Below are 21,038 nucleotides of genomic sequence, written 5' to 3' on the forward strand. Positions count from 1 at the left end.
TGTTGCTGGCGCATGCCAATCTCCCCCCAACCTCCCTCTTGCATTTCAGACCTACGTACGCATGATGGGATCTTGTATGATATGCGCGTGTGCTGTAGAGATGAAAGTGGGGGTGAGGAGGCAGATCGTGAGATGGGGAAACTTTGTGGACTGTTAGCGAAGGGGAGCACTGGGCAATCTGAGTTGCAAAGAGGGCAGCAGAAGAGGTTATTGCATGTGCACTGGTGACAGGTCTATCCTTGGTGGCCAGCCTCAGTGGCAAAGGGGTACATGAGCTAGTGTCCCTTGGCCAGCCATGTACCATGGCCACCTCCCTACCTCCTATATATTCTCCCTGATCTGTCACTTTGTTACGGTCTGCTGCTGGCACTGGTGTATCGTCCTGCAGTTGCCGTCTCCGCCCATTGCTGTGACTTCCCCCAGAGTTAGCCACACAGAGTGACAGATCTGGGAAAATATATAGGAGATCATTACTTTCACTTGCAGCCTACCTTATTTTTTGCAGCCTAGCATGCTCCTGACCCCTTCTCTCACTAATACTTATACAACATTCATGAACTCATCTTAAGGTTTCTTTATTATTCAGTCACACTGTCTTGGATCCAAACCATTTCCTGTGGCATTGCAGTCAAACAATTGAGCTATTTACCCTTGCATAGAAAGGTATAATCTAAGCTAGAGAATTCTATTTGGAGCTCACCTTGTACTTTGTGAAGAAATAATCAGCTTTGTGGCTGAGCAGATATATGGAGTGTGTGGCTGCACACTGCATTGATCTGCTGAGTTGCAATGCTAATATTTTTTTTTTTTGCAAAGTACCAATAGCTTCATTGTGAAGGTGGAAAGAAGGGTGTTACGGCATGGAATGTACAAACTGCGAGACCCTGCTGGTAGCGCCTTTGTCTATTTAGTAGGAAGGGCACGTAACAGCCGGGGGGCAATGGAGGAAGCCCCTTTAGGGCTGGAGCCCGGCGGCAACTGACTCCGTTGTCTCTGGCAGTTCCGCCCCTGGACTAGAGGAATGGTCAAGAACATGGCAACATTTAATGCCAAAAAATGCAAAATCATACACGTCTCAAAAATGCAAAGGCTAACTATAATATTAAGGGCATTATAATGGCAAGAGGAAAGCTATCTAAGTATTACTATTTCAGGTAAGCAATGTAACAAAGCAATAGGAAAGGCAAGTCAGATGCTTGTTTGCATAGGTTAAAGAACCAGTAGCAGAAAAAAGTAATACAGGTTGAGTATCCCATATCCAAATATTCCGAAATACGGAATATTCCGAAATACGGACTTTTTTGAGTGAGACTGAGATAGTGAAACCTTTGTGTTTTGATGGCTCAGTGTACACAAACTTTGTTTAATACTCAAAGTTATTAAAAATATTGTATTAAATGAACTTCAGACTGTGTGTATAAGGTGTATATGAAACATAAATGAATTCTGTGAATGTACACACACTTTGTTTAATGCACAAAGTTATAAAAAATATTGGCTAAAATGACCTTCAGGCTGTGTGTATAAGGTGTATATGAAACATAAATGCCTTCTGTGCTTAGATTTAGGTCCCATCACCATAATATCTCGTTATGGTATGCAATTATTCCAAAATACAGAAAAATCCGATATCCAAAATTCCTCTGGTCCCAAGCATTTTGGATAAGGGATACTCAACCTGTAATGCCACTGTATAGGTCCTTGGTACAGCCACATTTAGAATCCTGTGTTCAGTTCCAGAAGCCATATCTCCAGAAGGCTGTAAATACATTAGGGCAACTAAAATTGTGCATGGCCTACATCACAAAACTTACCTGGAAATACTAAAAAATGTTGATGTGTATAGTTTGGAGAAGGGAAGAGGGAACATACAGTAATAGAAACATTTAAATATATAGAGAGGAATGTAATAGGGTGTGAGAATCAGAAAGTGAGAGATTTTGTGTTTTTTCCTGTTGTTTTTTTTTTTTTGTTTGATTGTTTGTTTTTAAAGTGGCAATCCTTTACATGGCAAAACCAGGTTGATATTTGCCATGTAAAGGATTGCCACCGTGGGCATGTGTAGAAGGGGCACTGCTACTGTTGGCATTATGTGTGTAAGCTGCACTGATATGGTGTTTATGTGTATAAAGGGCACTGCGACTGTGGGTATTATTATTATTATTATTACATGCGGTGTAATGACAATAAGATAGTGCTACTGTGTGGCGTATTTTGATTTGGGGTGCTATTGTGTGGCCATGCCCCTTCCTTGTGATACCACACCTTCTTTTTTTAAGGAGCGCACTGTCCCTTTATTAAGTATTGGAGAGAGGGCCCAAATTAATAGTTTGCAGGGAGGCGCCAAACACCCTAGCACTGGCCCTTTGGTAGGGGACAGGATTTGCTTCTGCTTGTGCACATATGTTATGATTGCCAGCCAACAGCACTGGTTTTGCCTATAACACTAACTATAAATATTTTGAATTGGTCCTGGACCACCAATCCAAGGCACCCCTGCAAGTGTCCTGAGGCACCCCAGGGTGCAGTTTGAGAACCACTGGTCTAGTGAGTACCCAGGATAATTATTGTAGCTGGTCTGCGGGTAACAGCTCTCAGATCCACTTCTAGAAAAAAATGCAGCAATGTAATTTGAGTGACAAACTGCAGAGATGAACCCTTTCTGTGACTGCTGCACAGGGATCACACAAACTCTATTCATAGGGCTGACTTCACTTAGGGGAGATGTTCTCACCCCGCAAAGAAGTGCGAGTATATACCGCACTTACGGTACCATTGGATTTACAGATATTTTCTTGCAATACACTATGGGGGTCATTCTGAGTTGATTGCTCGCTAGCAGTTTTTAGCAGCCATGCAAACGCATTGTCGCTGCCCACTGGAGAGTGTATATTCACTTTGGAGAAGTGCGAACACTTGAGCAGCAGAGCGCCTGCAAAATCGTTTCAAAATAAGACCAGCACTGTAGTTACACTTCGTGTGCGTTGATTCTAACAACCGAGGGACGGCTTTTGATGTCACACACCCATCCAGCGAATGCCCAGCCACGTCTGCATTTCTTCTGCCACGCCTGCATTTTTCCAAGCACTCCCTGAAAACGGTCAGTTGCCACCCAGAAACGCCCTCTTTCTGTCAATCTCCTTGTGGCCTGTTCTGTGATTGGAATAATCGCTAGAACTAGTGCAAAACCACAATGGACTTTGTACCCGTACGATGCGCATGCACATTACGGAGCATGCGCATGCACAGATTAGCCATTTTTTTTCAACTGATTGCTACGCAGCGAACAACGGCAGCATGCGATCAACTCGGAATGACCCCCTATATACATAGAAGCATGGATTTTTTACTGCAGGAATTATGGTTAGTTTAGGGGTATCGGTTAGGGTCAACAGAGGTGTAGCTAGGGGTCCAAGCGCCCCTGGCAAAGTAAGGGACTGGCGCCCCCCCTTTCGATAAAGCATTGCAGTCCATTGGCGGTTACCATGTTGGAGCCACAGCAACTGACCCCCTCCCCCACACGCTGCCCTACATCATCGGCTGGGATTCACTGTTGGTGTGAAGCCACTGGGAACAGTCTGGTAGCATTAGCAGCAGTCTGTGTCATAGATAGGGAAGGCAGAAGGTTAACTAGCTAATAGCAGTCTGTTGGCAGCAGAGGCTGGGCGGGGGGCTGAGAATGAGCCAACGCTGATCAATGTCCAGTCTGCTTAGACAAAAATATTTTGTGATCAGGGCTGGTTCTAGACCAAAGGAGCCAATGGCAAAAATTTCCTTTGGCACCCCCCCCCCCACACACATACACACACACCAAAAAAGAACATATCCCAGTTTAACATAACGCTATGTGGTGCAAGGTGTGGAGCTGGTTACTTGTATCAGACCTCTGACATTTGCCTTTTCACCCATATTGCATACTTTTTCTTGCAGGTTGTGTCTTAATTCAAGAAGTGTTCTAAGTACTTCAGCTTAGTATCTTTACTGACCCCTCTTTACCCCACACTACATAACTGACCCCTCTATACCCTACACTACATCACTGACCTTTCTATAACCATCACTGCATTACTGACCCCTCTATACAGTACACTGACCTCTATATACCTGCTAGTACATCCCTGATGCCTATATTCCCTAAGCTAAATCCCTGATGCCTCTATTCCCTACGCTACATCCCTGACGCCTCTATTCCCTATGCTACATCCCTGACGCCTCTATACCCTACGCTACATCCCTGATGCCTCTATTCCCTACGCTACATTCCTGATGCCTCTATAACCTACGCTACATCCCTGACGCCTCTATACCCTACGCTACATCCCTGACGCCTCTATACAGTACAATGCATTACTGATCCCTCTAGACCATACATCCTCATTACATCAGAGAGATAGTGAAACACTGGAAAAAATAAGGATAAAGTGGACTACAGAAACTGATGCTCTAAACAAAGGAGAGAGAGAGAAAAGCACAAGGGAAAGTGGGCAATCGGAACACCATAGAGAGAGGAGAGATAGAAATGCCTGAAAAAGTAAAGGGGGTTGGGTATGGCATCCGGCGCTCGGGATTCCAGCAGTCACATGATACCTAATCCTAACCCTCTGGGGGGGTGGCGGATAGGGCTAACCCTCAGGGGGTGGCAGCTAGGACTAACCCCCCCCCCTCCTAGTGCCTTCCCTAACACCCGCTCCCCCGGTCCTAACCCTCCCTCCAATACTCGCCTTCGGGATGTTGGCTGTCTGTGTGCCGGCACCAGTCTCCCAAGTGGTGTCAGGATTCCAACATCGGTCAAATGACCGCCGGTATACCGTCTGCCGGGATGGTAAATGTATCCTGAGGACAGGTAGTGAGTGTGGAGGGATAGGTGGTTCAGTAAAATGTAACAGCTCAAACTGCGATCATTCACTGATAAATTGATTTATAGCTCTCCCTTTTTAACCATTGCAGTCATAAAAGCAATGTTTTTTAAACTTTTAAATAAAGCTTGTTAGCAATGCATCCCCAGCACACTGTATATGCTGGGAGATGTAGTTCTCAATATGAAAACATTTAATTACTGTATGAACTAGAGATGAGCGGGTTCGGTTTCTCTGAATCCGAACCCGCCAGAACTTCATGTTTTTTTTCACGGGTCCGAGCGACTCGGATCTTCCCGCCTTGCTCGGTTAACCCGAGCGCGCCCGAACGTCATCATGACGCTGTCGGATTCTCGCGAGGCTCGGATTCTATCGCGAGACTCGGATTCTATATAAGGAGCCGCGCGTCGCCGCCATTTTCACACGTGCATTGAGATTGATAGGGAGAGGACGTGGCTGGCGTCCTCTCCATTTAGAATTAGAATAGATTAGAGAGACACTTGATTTACTAATTTTGGGGAGCATTAGGAGTACTCAGTAGTGTACAGTGCAGAGTTTTGCTGATAGTGACCAGTGACCACCACTTTTATTTATAATCCGTTCTCTGCCTGAAAAAAGCGATACACAGCACACAGTGACTCAGTCACATACCATATCTGTGTGCACTGCTCAGGCTCAGGCCAGTGTGCTGCATCATCTATTATCTATATATAATATTATATATATCTGTCTGACTGCTCAGCTCACACAGCTTATAATTGTGGGGGAGACTGGGGAGCACTACTGCAGTGCCAGTTATAGGTTATAGCAGGAGCCAGGAGTACATAATATAATCCGTTCTCTGCCTGAAAAAAGCGATACACAGCACACAGTGACTCAGTCACATACCATATCTGTGTGCACTGCTCAGGCTCAGGCCAGTGTGCTGCATCATCTATTATCTATATATAATATTATATATATCTGTCTGACTGCTCAGCTCACACAGCTTATAATTGTGGGGGAGACTGGGGAGCACTACTGCAGTGCCAGTTATAGGTTATAGCAGGAGCCAGGAGTACATAATATATTATATAGTGAGTGACCACCAGACACACAGTGCAGTTTATTTAATATATCCGTTCTCTGCCTGAAAAAAGCGATACACACAGTGACTCAGTCAGTCACATACCATATCTGTGTGCACTGCTCAGGCTCAGGCCAGTGTGCTGCATCATCTATATATATTATATATCTGTCTGACTGCTCAGCTCACACAGCTTATAATTGTGGGGGAGACTGGGGAGCACTACTGCAGTGCCAGTTATAGGTTATAGCAGGAGCCAGGAGTACATAATATTATATTAAAATTAAACAGTGCACACTTTTGCTGCAGGAGTGCCACTGCCAGTGTGACTAGTGACCAGTGACCTGACCACCAGTATATAATATTAGTAGTATACTATCTCTTTATCAACCAGTCTATATTAGCAGCAGACACAGTACAGTGCGGTAGTTCACGGCTGTGGCTACCTCTGTGTCGGCACTCGGCAGCCCGTCCATAATTGTATATACCACCTAACCGTGGTTTTTTTTTCTTTCTTTATACATACATACTAGTTACGAGTATACTATCTCTTTATCAACCAGTCTATATATTAGCAGCAGACACAGTACAGTGCGGTAGTTCACGGCTGTGGCTACCTCTGTGTCGGCACTCGGCAGCCTGTCCATAATTGTATATACCACCTAACCGTGGTTTTTTTTTCTTTCTTTATACATACATACTAGTTACGAGTATACTATCTCTTTATCAACCAGTCTATATATTAGCAGCAGACACAGTACAGTGCGGTAGTTCACGGCTGTGGCTACCTCTGTGTCGGCACTCGGCAGCCCGTCCATAATTGTATATACCACCTAACCGTGGTTTTTTTTTCTTTCTTTATACATACATACTAGTTACGAGTATACTATCTCTTTATCAACCAGTCTATATTAGCAGCAGACACAGTACAGTGCGGTAGTTCACGGCTGTGGCTACCTCTGTGTCGGCACTCGGCAGCCCGTCCATAATTGTATATACCACCTAACCGTGGTTTTTTTTTCTTTCTTTATACATACATACTAGTTACAAGTATACTATCTCTTTATCAACCAGTCTATATATTAGCAGCAGACACAGTACAGTGCGGTAGTTCACGGCTGTGGCTACCTCTGTGTCGGCACTCGGCAGCCCGTCCATAATTGTATACTAGTATCCAATCCATCCATCTCCATTGTTTACCTGAGGTGCCTTTTAGTTGTGCCTATTAAAATATGGAGAACAAAAATGTTGAGGTTCCAAAATTAGGGAAAGATCAAGATCCACTTCCACCTCGTGCTGAAGCTGCTGCCACTAGTCATGGCCGAGACGATGAAATGCCAGCAACGTCGTCTGCCAAGGCCGATGCCCAATGTCATAGTACAGAGCATGTCAAATCCAAAACACCAAATATCAGTAAAAAAAGGACTCCAAAACCTAAAATAAAATTGTCGGAGGAGAAGCGTAAACTTGCCAATATGCCATTTACCACACGGAGTGGCAAGGAACGGCTGAGGCCCTGGCCTATGTTCATGGCTAGTGGTTCAGCTTCACATGAGGATGGAAGCACTCAGCCTCTCGCTAGAAAAATGAAAAGACTCAAGCTGGCAAAAGCAGCACAGCAAAGAACTGTGCATTCTTCGAAATCCCAAATCCACAAGGAGAGTCCAATTGTGTCGGTTGCGATGCCTGACCTTCCCAACACTGGACGTGAAGAGCATGCGCCTTCCACCATTTGCACGCCCCCTACAAGTGCTGGAAGGAGCACCCGCAGTCCAATTCCTGATAGTCAGATTGAAGATGTCAGTGTTGAAGTACACCAGGATGAGGAGGATATGGGTGTTGCTGGCGCTGGGGAGGAAATTGACCAGGAGGATTCTGATGGTGAGGTGGTTTGTTTAAGTCAGGCACCCGGGGAGACACCTGTTGTCCGTGGGAGGAATATGGCCGTTGACATGCCAGGTGAAAATACCAAAAAAATCAGCTCTTCGGTCAGTTCGGTGTGGAGGTATTTCACCAGAAATGCGGACAACAGGTGTCAAGCCGTGTGTTCCCTTTGTCAAGCTGTAATAAGTAGGGGTAAGGACGTTAACCACCTCGGAACATCCTCCCTTATACGTCACCTGCAGCGCATTCATAATAAGTCAGTGACAAGTTCAAAAACTTTGGGTGACAGCGGAAGCAGTCCACTGACCAGTAAATCCCTTCCTCTTGTAACCAAGCTCACGCAAACCACCCCACCAACTCCCTCAGTGTCAATTTCCTCCTTCCCCAGGAATGCCAATAGTCCTGCAGGCCATGTCACTGGCAATTCTGACGAGTCCTCTCCTGCCTGGGATTCCTCCGATGCATCCTTGCGTGTAACGCCTACTGCTGCTGGCGCTGCTGTTGTTGCCGCTGGGAGTCGATGGTCATCCCAGAGGGGAAGTCGTAAGCCCACTTGTACTACTTCCAGTAAGCAATTGACTGTTCAACAGTCCTTTGCGAGGAAGATGAAATATCACAGCAGTCATCCTACTGCAAAGCGGATAACTGAGGCCTTGGCATCCTGGGTGGTGAGAAACGTGGTTCCGGTATCCATCATTACTGCAGAGCCAACTAGAGACTTGTTGGAGGTACTGTGTCCCCGGTACCAAATACCATCTAGGTTCCATTTCTCTAGGCAGGCGATACCGAAAATGTACACAGACCGCAGAAAAAGAGTCACCAGTGTCCTAAAAAATGCAGCTGTACCCAATGTCCACTTAACCACGGACATGTGGACAAGTGGAGCAGGGCAGGGTCAGGACTATATGACTGTGACAGCCCACTGGGTAGATGTATGGACTCCCGCCGCAAGAACAGCAGCGGCGGCACCAGTAGCAGCATCTCGCAAACGCCAACTCTTTCCTAGGCAGGCTACGCTTTGTATCACCGCTTTCCAGAATACGCACACAGCTGAAAACCTCTTACGGCAACTGAGGAAGATCATCGCGGAATGGCTTACCCCAATTGGACTCTCCTGTGGATTTGTGGCATCGGACAACGCCAGCAATATTGTGTGTGCATTAAATCTGGGCAAATTCCAGCACGTCCCATGTTTTGCACATACCTTGAATTTGGTGGTGCAGAATTTTTTAAAAAACGACAGGGGCGTGCAAGAGATGCTGTCGGTGGCCAGAAGAATTGCGGGACACTTTCGGCGTACAGGCACCACGTACAGAAAACTGGAGCACCACCAAAAACTACTGAACCTGCCCTGCCATCATCTGAAGCAAGAAGTGGTAACGAGGTGGAATTCAACCCTCTATATGCTTCAGAGGTTGGAGGAGCAGCAAAAGGCCATTCAAGCCTATACAATTGAGCACGATATAGTAGGTGGAATGCACCTGTCTCAAGTGCAGTGGAGAATGATTTCAACGTTGTGCAAGGTTCTGATGCCCTTTGAACTTGCCACACGTGAAGTCAGTTCAGACACTGCCAGCCTGAGTCAGGTCATTCCCCTCATCAGACTTTTGCAGAAGAAGCTGGAGGCATTGAAGGAGGAGCTAACACGGAGCGATTCCGCTAGGCATGTGGGACTTGTGGATGCAGCCCTTAATTCGCTTAACAAGGATTCACGGGTGGTCAATCTGTTGAAATCAGAGCACTACATTTTGGCCACCGTGCTCGATCCTAGATTTAAAGCCTACCTTGGATCTCTCTTTCCGGCAGACACAGGTCTGCTGGGGTTGAAAGACCTGCTGGTGACAAAATTGTCAAGTCAAGCGGAACGCGACCTGTCAACATCTCCTCCTTCACATTCTCCCGCAACTGGGGGTGCGAGGAAAAGGCTCAGAATTCCGAGCCCACCCGCTGGCGGTGATGCAGGGCAGTCTGGAGCGACTGCTGATGCTGACATCTGGTCCGGACTGAAGGACCTGACAACGATTACGGACATGTCGTCTACTGTCACTGCATATGATTCTCTCAACATTGATAGAATGGTGGAGGATTATATGAGTGACCGCATCCAAGTAGGCACGTCACACAGTCCGTACTTATACTGGCAGGAAAAAGAGGCAATTTGGAGGCCGTTGCACAAACTGGCTTTATTCTACCTAAGTTGCCCTCCCACAAGTGTGTACTCCGAAAGAGTGTTTAGTGCCGCCGCTCACCTTGTCAGCAATCGGCGTACGAGGTTACATCCAGAAAATGTGGAGAAGATGATGTTCATTAAAATGAATTATAATCAATTCCTCCGCGGAGACATTGACCAGCAGCAATTGCCTCCACAAAGTACACAGGGAGCTGAGATGGTGGATTCCAGTGGGGACGAATTGATAATCTGTGAGGAGGGGGATGTACACGGTGATATATCGGAGGGTGAAGATGAGGTGGACATCTTGCCTCTGTAGAGCCAGTTTGTGCAAGGAGAGATTAATTGCTTCTTTTTTGGGGGGGGTCCAAACCAACCCGTCATATCAGTCACAGTCGTGTGGCAGACCCTGTCACTGAAATGATGGGTTGGTTAAAGTGTGCATGTCCTGTTTTGTTTATACAACATAAGGGTGGGTGGGAGGGCCCAAGGACAATTCCATCTTGCACCTCTTTTTTCTTTTCTTTTTCTTTGCATCATGTGCTGATTGGGGAGGGTTTTTTGGAAGGGACATCCTGCGTGACACTGCAGTGCCACTCCTAGATGGGCCCGGTGTTTGTGTCGGCCACTAGGGTCGCTAATCTTACTCACACAGTCAGCTACCTCATTGCGCCTCTTTTTTTCTTTGCGTCATGTGCTGTTTGGGGAGGGTTTTTTGGAAGGGACATCCTGCGTGACACTGCAGTGCCACTCCTAGATGGGCCCGGTGTTTGTGTCGGCCACTAGGGTCGCTAATCTTACTCACACAGCTACCTCATTGCGCCTCTTTTTTTCTTTGCGTCATGTGCTGTTTGGGGAGGGTTTTTTGGAAGGGACATCCTGCGTGACACTGCAGTGCCACTCCTAGATGGGCCCGGTGTTTGTGTCGGCCACTAGGGTCGCTAATCTTACTCACACAGCTACCTCATTGCGCCTCTTTTTTTCTTTGCGTCATGTGCTGTTTGGGGAGGGTTTTTTGGAAGGGACATCCTGCGTGACACTGCAGTGCCACTCCTAGATGGGCCCGGTGTTTGTGTCGGCCACTAGGGTCGCTAATCTTACTCACACAGTCAGCTACCTCATTGCGCCTCTTTTTTTCTTTGCGTCATGTGCTGTTTGGGGAGGGTTTTTTGGAAGGGCCATCCTGCGTGACACTGCAGTGCCACTCCTAGATGGGCCCGGTGTTTGTGTCGGCCACTAGGGTCGCTAATCTTACTCACACAGCTACCTCATTGCGCCTCTTTTTTTCTTTGCGTCATGTGCTGTTTGGGGAGGGTTTTTTGGAAGGGCCATCCTGCGTGACACTGCAGTGCCACTCCTAGATGGGCCCGGTGTTTGTGTCGGCCACTAGGGTCGCTAATCTTACTCACACAGCTACCTCATTGCGCCTCTTTTTTTCTTTGCGTCATGTGCTGTTTGGGGAGTGCACGCTTAGATCAATAAATGCACAGCCAAATGGCTTTGCACAGCCTACACCATTGGACTTAAGTAGAAGACTATTACAAGTGAAACCAATAATTGAAATCTGTAACCACACCCCACCCCCTCAAATGCCAGGCAATAAATTACCTTAAAAACAACAACCAGGCATTCCACAAAGATTAAACTGGGTCTATATCATTCAAAACTTTAAAAAAGTACTTAAAAATCACATACTATGCGATAATGTTTCAATTTGCATTACCCAGCAGAATTAGCTTTGCATATATAGATATAGTGCAGCAGAATATATTGGTGGTTGTAGTCAATTGTAATTACCTGTAGGTGACAAGAAGAGAAGAAACGTCAATTCACAATCGATATCAGCTGAAGATAAATTAACGCTGATTGAACGCTGCTGTTATGTGTCAATTTTATCACGCTTTGATAAAAATGCACGCTTGGATCAATAAATGCACAGCCAAACGGCTTTGCACAGCCTACACCATTGGACTTAAGTAGAAGACTATTACAAGTGAAACCAATAATTGAAATCTGTAACCACACCCCACCCCCTCAAATGCCAGGCAATAAATTACCTTAAAAACAACAACCAGGCATTCCACAAAGATTAAACTGGGTCTATATCATTCAAAACTTTAAAAAAGTACTTAAAAATCACATACTATGCAATAATGTTTCAATTTGCATTACCCAGCAGAATTAGCTTTGCATATATAGATATAGTGCAGCAGAATATATTGGTGGTTGTAGTCAATTGTAATTACTCAGCAGAATTAGCTTTTCATATATAGATATAGTGCAGCAGAATATATTGGTGGTTGTAGTCAATTGTAATTACCCAGCAGAATTAGCTTTGCAAATATAGATATAGTGCAGCAGAATATATTGGTGGTTGTAGTCAATTGTAATTACCCAGCAGAATTAGCTTTGCATATATATAGTGCAGCAGAATATATTGGTGGTTGTAGTAAATTGTAATTACCCAGCAGCAGCTCTACTGCACTCAACATCACCAGTGCTCACAATATATATAATGCTATATACTATGCCATAGTGGTGCTTACTATATAACACCCCCTACTGCGTTCCCCCTGGCAATGAGCATGACACCCAGAGAGTGAAACCCCTGGCAATGAGCATGACACCCAGCACGTGAAACTCTTGGCATTGAGCAGTTTTTGTAAAAGTAATTAGAAGCTTTACTGTAGGGCATAGTGTATCACAGATATTGTGGTGAGTGACATAATATGTTCCAAAGGGCATTAATGTGTGGGGCTTACCCTGCACAGAAACAAAATAACTCACCCAAATCTAACTCTTTCTGCACATGTTATATCTGCCTCCCCTGCAGTACACATGGTTTTGCCCAACTGCTAACAAAATTCCTGCTGCGATCAACTTGGAATTACCCCCATCGATTGATGTTTTCACACTGCTCGTGTATATAAGACATAGGGCCTAATTCAGTTTGGATCGTAATACGCGTTCCAACCGCAAAAACTATGAAGAGGATGGGGGCATATACGCAGGGTCCATCCTGTGCATGTGCCTACATTTTCTCCGGGTGCCCCGCAGAAAATACGAATGCCTCTGCCTGTCAATCAGTAGAGGGCGTACCTTCGCAGGTATATCGCGATCATGAGCCATGTCTCCCATTTTTGTCATTATAGGTGCTCTGTGAGCTGCTGGCCATGCCCCAGCCCCTCTGTCTCCCGTGAATAGAGATTGAGGCTTATTCAGACCAGATCGCTTCAATTTATTTTCACCCAGCGGGCAATCTGGTTTGCATTGCACATGCGTATGCGCCACAATGCGTAAGTGCGACGGCCCGGAGATCACAAGAAGATTGACAAGAAGAGGGTGTTTGTGTGGGTGGCAACTGAATGTGTCTAGGGAGTGTCCGGAAAAACACTGGAGGGACCCGGCGTTTTGTGGGAGGATTTGTGACGTCACCTCAATGGCTGAGTAAGTGCTGAGCTGTGCAGCTCTTGTGCACATGTGATCACACACCTGTACAGCAAATTTTCCCTTCCGCTGTAGGCGACAACTACCTGATTACAGGGATGCAAAAAACACACCCTAGCGATCAGGTCTGAATTACCCACAATGTGCATATTTGCAGAGCAACAAGCTACAGGGAGCCTTCCACCCCCCATCCACCCCCTTCCCCATGGGAAGGGGGGGGGGGTGTTTGGGTTAGCTGGACATTCCCCAAAAAAGTGACTGTCCTGCAAAAATTGGGATAGTTGGGAGGTATGTTCAAATACATTTATTGTTTTGCATGCAGGGTAAATACTGGCTTCTTTGACATTTAGCCACAAATGCTGCACAGCTGAATTACAGTATTACACTGCAATTAACAGTTATGCTAGGACATTCCCCCTCCCAAATCTACCTCTCTCTGCATGTTACATCTGTCCCACAGTGGCGTGCGGTGAGGTCAGTGGCTAGTGAGGCACTACAGCCATAATGTCCGCCGAATCCTGCCCATGACCCTTAGCCAATGCCCGCTACTGCCTCTGAGCCGATACCCGCTGCCACCGCCAATGGCTTACAAACTCGCCCACAATCAACTGACCCAGCCCTCCGCACTATCCTGACTTCTCCCGTCTGCTTACTTTGTGCTTTCCAATGCACAATGCAAACTACAGGTAGTACTGCAGGGCCCACACCCTTTTACTTGCCTTACAGAGCAGCTCTGGGGCTGTTACAGTGCCCAGCTGCTGCAAGAAATCAGCTTGAATGCTTCAGGGGCTGGGGCATAGCCAACATGAGCCCCACACCGAAGGAGGGTGGAGGTGTTTAATGCGAACTAGGGGTCATCCAAGCGCCGCAAAAGGCCGCCATGCCCTGCACGCCCCTTTTCTCTTTTCATATGCAGACGAGAGTTGAAGCCAACTTTGACCCACTGCTTGGATGGCATTACCATATGCAAATCAATCTGCTGCAGGCCTTCCCCCAGGAATGCTTGCACTAGTTGTTGCATTTGGTTTGTTGTTTGGGGGTGCTTCAGTATTAGGCAGCCTTCTGCCCTCCCATGTTCATCTGAAAATATGTGTTCTCCCTGCAGTTGTTGTCCCCAGATGAGAGTTCCCTTGTGCTGCCTCAGTTGAATCTCCTTTACTTGACAGAGATGTGCCTGAGCAGCGGCCCTCCCCAGCCCTATCTCAAATCATACTTATTTTGCATAGGAGATACCATGGTCATGAAGATTGTTTTCCCAGGGTGAGGTTCATTCATTGCATTCTGGGTATGCTGACCCCTGTGATTTCCCCAAATGTGGGAAACTCGACTGCATTATTTGTGGTAGTGGGGGACTGTGTTTGTGCTTTCCTCTGGTCAGCTCTGGTAAAAGTCAGATTTCTTTGTCTCAGATCTTCCTCTAGCCTTGTTCTTCTTTCGAGAGTTCCCTTGTGCTGCCTCAGTTGGATCTCCTTCACTTGACAGGGGGGTGCACGAGCAGCGACCCTCCCCAGCTCTAGCCCAACTCCTACTTACCTGCCAGGTGAGATACTATGATCAGGAAGGTGCTTCTCCCAAGGCAAGGCTCACCCATTGCACTCTGGGTGTGCTGCTCCTGCGATTTCCCCAAATGTGGGACACTTGACTGCATAATTTGTGTTTCCTCTGGTCGGCTCTCATATAATTCAGATCTCTTTGTCTAAGGTCTTTCTCCAGCCTAGTTTGCTGTCTGTTTCCACTTCTCTTTTCTTGAGCCGCTCCCTTCTATGCCCTTGCGCACTATCCTGACCTCTCCCGTCTGCTTACTTTGTGCCTTCCAACGCACAATGCATACTACAGGTAGTGCTGCAGGGCCCACACCCTTTTACATGCTTTACAGAACAGCTCTGGAGCTGTTACAGTGCCCAGCTGCTGCACGAAATCATCTTGAATGCTTCACGGGCTGGGGCATAGCCAACATGAGCCCCACACCGAAGGAGGGTGGAGATGTTTAATGCGAATTAAGGGTCATCCAAGCGCCACAAAAGGACGCCATGCCCTGCACATCCCTTTTTTCTTTTCATATGCAGACGAGGGTTGAAGCCAACTTTGACCCACTGCTTGGATGACATCACCATATGCAAATCCATCTGCTGCAGGCCTTCCCCCAGGAATGCTTGTACTAGTTGTTGCATTTGGTTTGTTGTTTGGGGGTGCTTCAGTATTAGGCAGCCTTCTGCCCTCCCATGTTCATCTGAAAATATGTGTTCTCCCTGCAGTTGTTGTCCCCAGATGAGAGTTCCCTTGTGCTGCCTCAGTTGAATCGCCTTTACTTGACAGAGATGTGCCTGAGCAGCGGCCCTCCCCAGCCCTATCCGAAATCATACTTATTTTGCATAGGAGATATCATGGTCATGAAGATTGTTCTCCCAGGGTGAGGTTCATTCATTGCATTCTGGGTATGATGACCCCTGTGATTTCCCCAAATGTGGAAAACTCGACTGCATTATTTGTGGTAGAGGGGGACTGTGTTTGTGCTTTCCTCTGGTCAGCTCTGGTAAAAGTCAGATTTCTTTGTCTCAGATCTTCCTCTAGCCTTGTTCTTCTTTCGAGAGTTCCCTTGTGCTGCCTCAGTTGGATCTCCTTCACTTGACAGGGGGGTGCCCGAGCAGCGACCCTCCCCAGCTCTAGCCCAACTCCTACTTACCTGCCAGGTGAGATACTATGATCAGGAAGGTGCTTCTCCCAGGGCAAGGCTCACCCATTGCACTCTGGGTGTGCTGCTCCTGCGATTTCCCCAAATGTGGGACACTTGACTGCATAATTTGTGTTTCCTCTGGTCGGCTCTCGTATAATTCAGATCTCTTTGTCTCAGGTCTCTCTCCAGCCTAGTTTGCTGTCTGTTTCCACTTCTCTTTTCTTGAACCGCTCCCTTCTATGCCCTTGCGCACTATCCTGACTTCTCCCGTCTGCTTACTTTGTGCCTTCCAACGCACAATGCGAACTACAGGTAGTGCTGCAGGGCCCACACCCTTTTAGTTGCCTTACAGAGCAGCTCTGGAGCTGTTACAGTGCCCAGCTGCTGCAAGAAATCAGCTTGAATGCTTCAGGTGCTGGGGCATAGCCAACATGAGCCCCACACCGAAGGAGGGTGGAGGTGTTTAATGCGAATTAGGGGTCATGCAAGCGCCGCAAAAGGCCGCCATGCCCTGCACATCCCTTTTTTCTTTTCATATGCAGACGAGGGTTGAAGCCAACTTTGACCCACTGCTTGGATGACATCACCATATGCAAATCCATCTGCTGCAGGCCTTCCCCCAGGAATGCTTGCACTAGTTGTTGCATTTGGTTTGTTGTTTGGGGGTGCTTCAGTATTAGGCAGCCTTCTGCCCTCCCATGTTCATCTGAAAATATGTGTTCTCCCTGCAGTTGTTGTCCCCAGATGAGAGTTCCCTTGTGCTGCCTCAGTTGAATCGCCTTTACTTGACAGAGATGTGCCTGAGCAGCGGCCCTCCCCAGCCCTATCCCAAATCATACTTATTTTGCATAGGAGATATCATGGTCATGAAGATTGTTCTCCCAGGGTGAGGTTCATTCATTGCATTCTGGGTATGATGACCCCTGTGATTTCCCCAAATGTGGGAAACTCGACTGCATTATTTGTGGTAGTGGGGGACTGTGTTTGTGCTTTCCTCTGGTCAGCTCTGGTAAAAGTCAGATTTCTTTGTCTCAGATCTTCCTCTAGCCTTGTTCTTCTTTCGAGAGTTCCCTTGTGCTGCCTCAGTTGGATCTCCTTCACTTGACAGGGGGGTGCCCGAGCAGCGACCCTCCCCAGCTCTAGCCCAACTCCTACTTACCTGCCAGGTGAGATACTATGATCATGTAGGTGCTTCTCCCAGGGCAAGGCTCACCCATTGCACTCTGGGTGTGCTGCCCCTTTGATTTCCCCAAATGTGGGAAACTTGACTGCATAATTTGTGTTTCCCCTGGTCGGCTCTCATATAATTCAGATCTCTTTGTCTCAGGTCTCTCTCCAGCCTAGTTTGCTGTCTGTTTCCACTTCTCTTTTCTTGAGCCGCTCCCTTCTATGCCCTTGCGCACTATCCTGACTTCTCCCGTCTGCTTACTTTGTGCCTTCCAACGCACAATGCGAACTACAGGTAGTGCTGCAGGGCCCACACCCTTTTACTTGACTTACAGAGCAACTCTGGAGCTGTTACAGTGCCCAGCTGCTGCAAGAAATCAGCTTGAATGCTTCAGGGGCTGGGGCATAGCCAACATGAGCCCCACACCGAATGAGGGTGGAGGTGTTTAATGCGAACTAGGGGTCATCCAAGCGCCGCAAAAGGCCGCCATGCCCTGCACGCCCCTTTTCTCTTTTCATATGCAGATGAGGGTTGAAGCCAACTTTGACCCACTGCTTGGATGACATCACCATATGCAAATCCATCTGCTGCAGGCCTTCCCCCAGGAATGCTTGTACTAGTTGTTGCATTTGGTTTGTTGTTTGGGGGTGCTTCAGTATTAGGCAGCCTTCTGCCCTCCCATGTTCATCTGAAAATATGTGTTCTCCCTGCAGTTGTTGTCCCCAGATGAGAGTTCCCTTGTGCTGCCTCAGTTGAATCTCCTTTACTTGACAGAGATGTGCCTGAGCAGCGGCCCTCACCAGCCCTATCCCAAATCATACTTATTTTGCATAGGAGATACCATGGTCATGAAGATTGTTCTCCCAGGGTGAGGTTCATTCATTGCATTCTGGGTATGCTGACCCCTGTGATTTCCCCAAATGTGGGAAACTCGACTGCATTATTTGTGGTAGTGGGGGACTGTGTTTGTGCTTTCCTCTGGTCAGCTCTGGTAAAAGTCAGATTTCTTTGTCTCAGATCTTCCTCTAGCCTTGTTCCTCTTTCAAGAGTTCCCTTGTGCTGCCTCAGTTGGATCTCCTTCACTTGACAGGGGGGTGCCCGAGCAGCGACCCTCCCCAGCTCTAGCCCAACTCCTACTTACCTGCCAGGTGAGATACTATGATCATGAAGGTGCTACTCCCAGGGCAAGGCTCACCCATTGCACTCTGGGTGTGCTGCTCCTGCAATTTCCCCAAATGTGGGACACTTGACTGCATAATTTGTGTTTCCCCTGGTCGGCTCTCGTATAATTCAGATCTCTTTGTCTCAGGTCTCTCTCCAGTATAGTTTGCTGTCTGTTTCCACTTCTCTTTTCTTGAGCCGCTCCCTTCTATGCCCTTGCGCACTATCCTGACTTCTCCCGTCTGCTTACTTTGTGCCTTCCAATGCACAATGCAAACTACAGGTAGTGCTGCAGGGCCCACACCCTTTTACTTGCCTTACAGAGCAGCTCTGGGGCTGTTACAGTGCCCAGCTGCTGCAAGAAATCAGCTTGAATGCTTCAGGGGCTGGGGCATAGCCAACATGAGCCCCACACCGAAGGAGGGTGGAGGTGTTTAATGCGAACTAGAGGTCATCCAAGCGCCGCAAAAGGCCGCCATGCCCTGCACGCCCCTTTTCTCTTTTTTGATATGCAGACGAGGGTTGAAGCCAACTTTGACCCACTGCTTGGATGGCATTACCATATGCAAATCAATCTGCTGCAGGCCTTCCCCCAGGAATGCTTGCACTAGTTGTTGCATTTGGTTTGTTGTTTGGGGGTGCTTCAGTATTAGGCAGCCTTCTGCCCTCCCATGTTCATCTGAAAATATGTGTTCTCCCTGCAGTTGTTGTCCCCAGATGAGAGTTCCCTTGTGCTGCCTCAGTTGAATCTCCTTTACTTGACAGAGATGTGCCTGAGCAGCGGCCCTCCCCAGCCCTATCCCAAATCATACTTATTTTGCATAGGAGATACCATGGTCATGAAGATTGTTCTCCCAGGGTGAGGTTCATTCATTGCATTCTGGGTATGCTGACCCCTGTGATTTCCCCAAATGTGGGAAACTCAACTGCATTATTTGTGGTAGTGGGGGACTGTGTTTGTGCTTTCCTCTGGTCAGCTCTGGTAAAAGTCAGATTTCTTTGTCTCAGATCTTCCTCTAGCCTTGTTCTTCTTTCGAGAGTTCCCTTGTGCTGCCTCAGTTGGATCTCCTTCACTTGACAGGGGGGTGCACGAGCAGCGACCCTCCCCAGCTCTAGCCCAACTCCTATTTACCTGCCAGGTGAGATACTATGATCAGGAAGGTGCTTCTCCCAGGGCAAGGCTCACCCATTGCACTCTGGGTGTGCTGCTCCTGCGATTTCCCCAAATGTGGGACACTTGACAGCATAATTTGTGTTTCCTCTGGTCGGCTCTCATATAATTCAGATCTCTTTGTCTCAGGTCTTTCTCCAGCCTAGTTTGCTGTCTGTTTCCACTTCTCTTTTCTTGAGCCGCTCCCTTCTATGCCCTTGCGCACTATCCTGACCTCTCCCGTCTGCTTACTCTGTGCCTTCCAACGCACAATGCATACTACAGGTAGTGCTGCAGGGCCCACACCCTTTTACATGCTTTACAGAGCAGCTCTGGAGCTGTTACAGTGCCCAGCTGCTGCAAGAAATCATCTTGAATGCTTCAGTGGCTGGGGCATAGCCAACATGAGCCCCACACCGAAGGAGGGTGGAGATGTTTAATGCGAATTAGGGGTCATCCAAGCGCCACAAAAGGACGCCATGCCCTGCACATCCCTTTTTTCTTTTCATATGCAGACGAGGGTTGAAGCCAACTTTGACCCACTGCTTGGATGACATCACCATATGCAAAACCATCTGCTGCAGGCCTTCCCCCAGGAATGCTTGCACTAGTTGTTGCATTTGGTTTGTTGTTTGGGGGTGCTTCAGTATTAGGCAGCCTTCTGCCCTCCCATGTTCATCTGAAAATATGTGTTCTCCCTGCAGTTGTTGTCCCCAGATGAGAGTTCCCTTGTGCTGCCTCAGTTGAATCTCCTTTACTTGACAGAGATGTGCCTGAGCAGCGGCCCTCCCCAGCCCTATCCCAAATCATACTTATTTTGCATAGGAGATACCATGGTCATGAAGATTGTTCTCCCAGGGTGAGGTTCATTCATTGCATTCTGGGTATGCTGACCCCTGTAATTTCCCCAAATGTGGGAAACTCAACTGCATTATTTGTGGTAGTGGGGGACTGTGTTTGTGCTTTCTTCTGGTCAACTCTGGTAAAAATCAGATTTCTTTGTCTCAGATCTTCCTCTAGCCTTGTTCCTCTTTCGAGAGTTCCCTTGTGCTGCCTCAGTTGGATCTCCTTCACTTGACAGGGGGGTACCCGAGCAGCGACCCTTCGCAGCTCTAGCCCAACTCCTACTTACCTGCCAGGTGAGATACTATGATCATGTAGGTGCTTCTCCCAGGGCAAGGCTCACCTATTGCACTCTGGGTGTGCTGCCCCTGTGATTTCCCCAAATGTGGGAAACTTGACTGCATAATTTGTGTTTCCCCTGGTCGGCTCTCGTATAATTCAGATCTCTTTGTCTCAGGTCTCTCTCCAGCCTAGTTTGCTGTCTGTTTCCACTTCTCTTTTCTTGAGCCGCTCCCTTCTATGCCCTTGCGCACTATCCTGACTTCTCCCGTCTGCTTACTTTGTGCCTTCCAACACACAATGCAAACTACAGGTAGTGCTGCAGGGCCCACACCCTTTT

General features: G+C 47.5%; 11 non-coding genes and 1 pseudogene across 11 annotated transcripts; all 12 read left to right on the top strand.

Annotated features, from left to right (window-relative positions):
• Positions 1-14,632: 14,632 nt before the first annotated feature.
• Positions 14,633-14,796, top strand: LOC135004257 (U1 spliceosomal RNA). The gene has a single exon (XR_010205084.1). It is a non-coding gene; the product is annotated as a U1 spliceosomal RNA (small nuclear RNA).
• Positions 14,797-14,948: 152 nt separating this feature from the next.
• Positions 14,949-15,111, top strand: LOC135004284 (U1 spliceosomal RNA). The gene has a single exon (XR_010205111.1). It is a non-coding gene; the product is annotated as a U1 spliceosomal RNA (small nuclear RNA).
• Positions 15,112-15,782: 671 nt separating this feature from the next.
• LOC135004274 (U1 spliceosomal RNA) lies at positions 15,783-15,946 on the top strand. The gene has a single exon (XR_010205102.1). It is a non-coding gene; the product is annotated as a U1 spliceosomal RNA (small nuclear RNA).
• A 152-nt stretch (positions 15,947-16,098) lies between these two features.
• LOC135004282 (U1 spliceosomal RNA) lies at positions 16,099-16,261 on the top strand. Its single transcript, XR_010205109.1, has one exon. It is a non-coding gene; the product is annotated as a U1 spliceosomal RNA (small nuclear RNA).
• A 671-nt stretch (positions 16,262-16,932) lies between these two features.
• LOC135004272 (U1 spliceosomal RNA) lies at positions 16,933-17,096 on the top strand. Its single transcript, XR_010205100.1, has one exon. It is a non-coding gene; the product is annotated as a U1 spliceosomal RNA (small nuclear RNA).
• A 152-nt stretch (positions 17,097-17,248) lies between these two features.
• On the top strand, positions 17,249-17,390 carry LOC135004300 (U1 spliceosomal RNA; annotated as a pseudogene).
• A 692-nt stretch (positions 17,391-18,082) lies between these two features.
• LOC135004252 (U1 spliceosomal RNA) lies at positions 18,083-18,246 on the top strand. The gene has a single exon (XR_010205079.1). It is a non-coding gene; the product is annotated as a U1 spliceosomal RNA (small nuclear RNA).
• A 152-nt stretch (positions 18,247-18,398) lies between these two features.
• On the top strand, positions 18,399-18,561 carry LOC135004286 (U1 spliceosomal RNA). The gene has a single exon (XR_010205113.1). It is a non-coding gene; the product is annotated as a U1 spliceosomal RNA (small nuclear RNA).
• Positions 18,562-19,234: 673 nt separating this feature from the next.
• On the top strand, positions 19,235-19,398 carry LOC135004246 (U1 spliceosomal RNA). The gene has a single exon (XR_010205073.1). It is a non-coding gene; the product is annotated as a U1 spliceosomal RNA (small nuclear RNA).
• Positions 19,399-19,550: 152 nt separating this feature from the next.
• LOC135004304 (U1 spliceosomal RNA) lies at positions 19,551-19,713 on the top strand. Its single transcript, XR_010205128.1, has one exon. It is a non-coding gene; the product is annotated as a U1 spliceosomal RNA (small nuclear RNA).
• Positions 19,714-20,384: 671 nt separating this feature from the next.
• LOC135004270 (U1 spliceosomal RNA) lies at positions 20,385-20,548 on the top strand. Its single transcript, XR_010205098.1, has one exon. It is a non-coding gene; the product is annotated as a U1 spliceosomal RNA (small nuclear RNA).
• Positions 20,549-20,700: 152 nt separating this feature from the next.
• On the top strand, positions 20,701-20,863 carry LOC135004303 (U1 spliceosomal RNA). The gene has a single exon (XR_010205127.1). It is a non-coding gene; the product is annotated as a U1 spliceosomal RNA (small nuclear RNA).
• The last annotated feature ends 175 nt before the right edge of the window (positions 20,864-21,038 follow it).

Source organism: Pseudophryne corroboree, unplaced genomic scaffold (assembly GCF_028390025.1).
Source record: "Pseudophryne corroboree isolate aPseCor3 unplaced genomic scaffold, aPseCor3.hap2 scaffold_192, whole genome shotgun sequence".
NCBI classification, from domain to species: Eukaryota; Metazoa; Chordata; class Amphibia; order Anura; family Myobatrachidae; genus Pseudophryne; species Pseudophryne corroboree.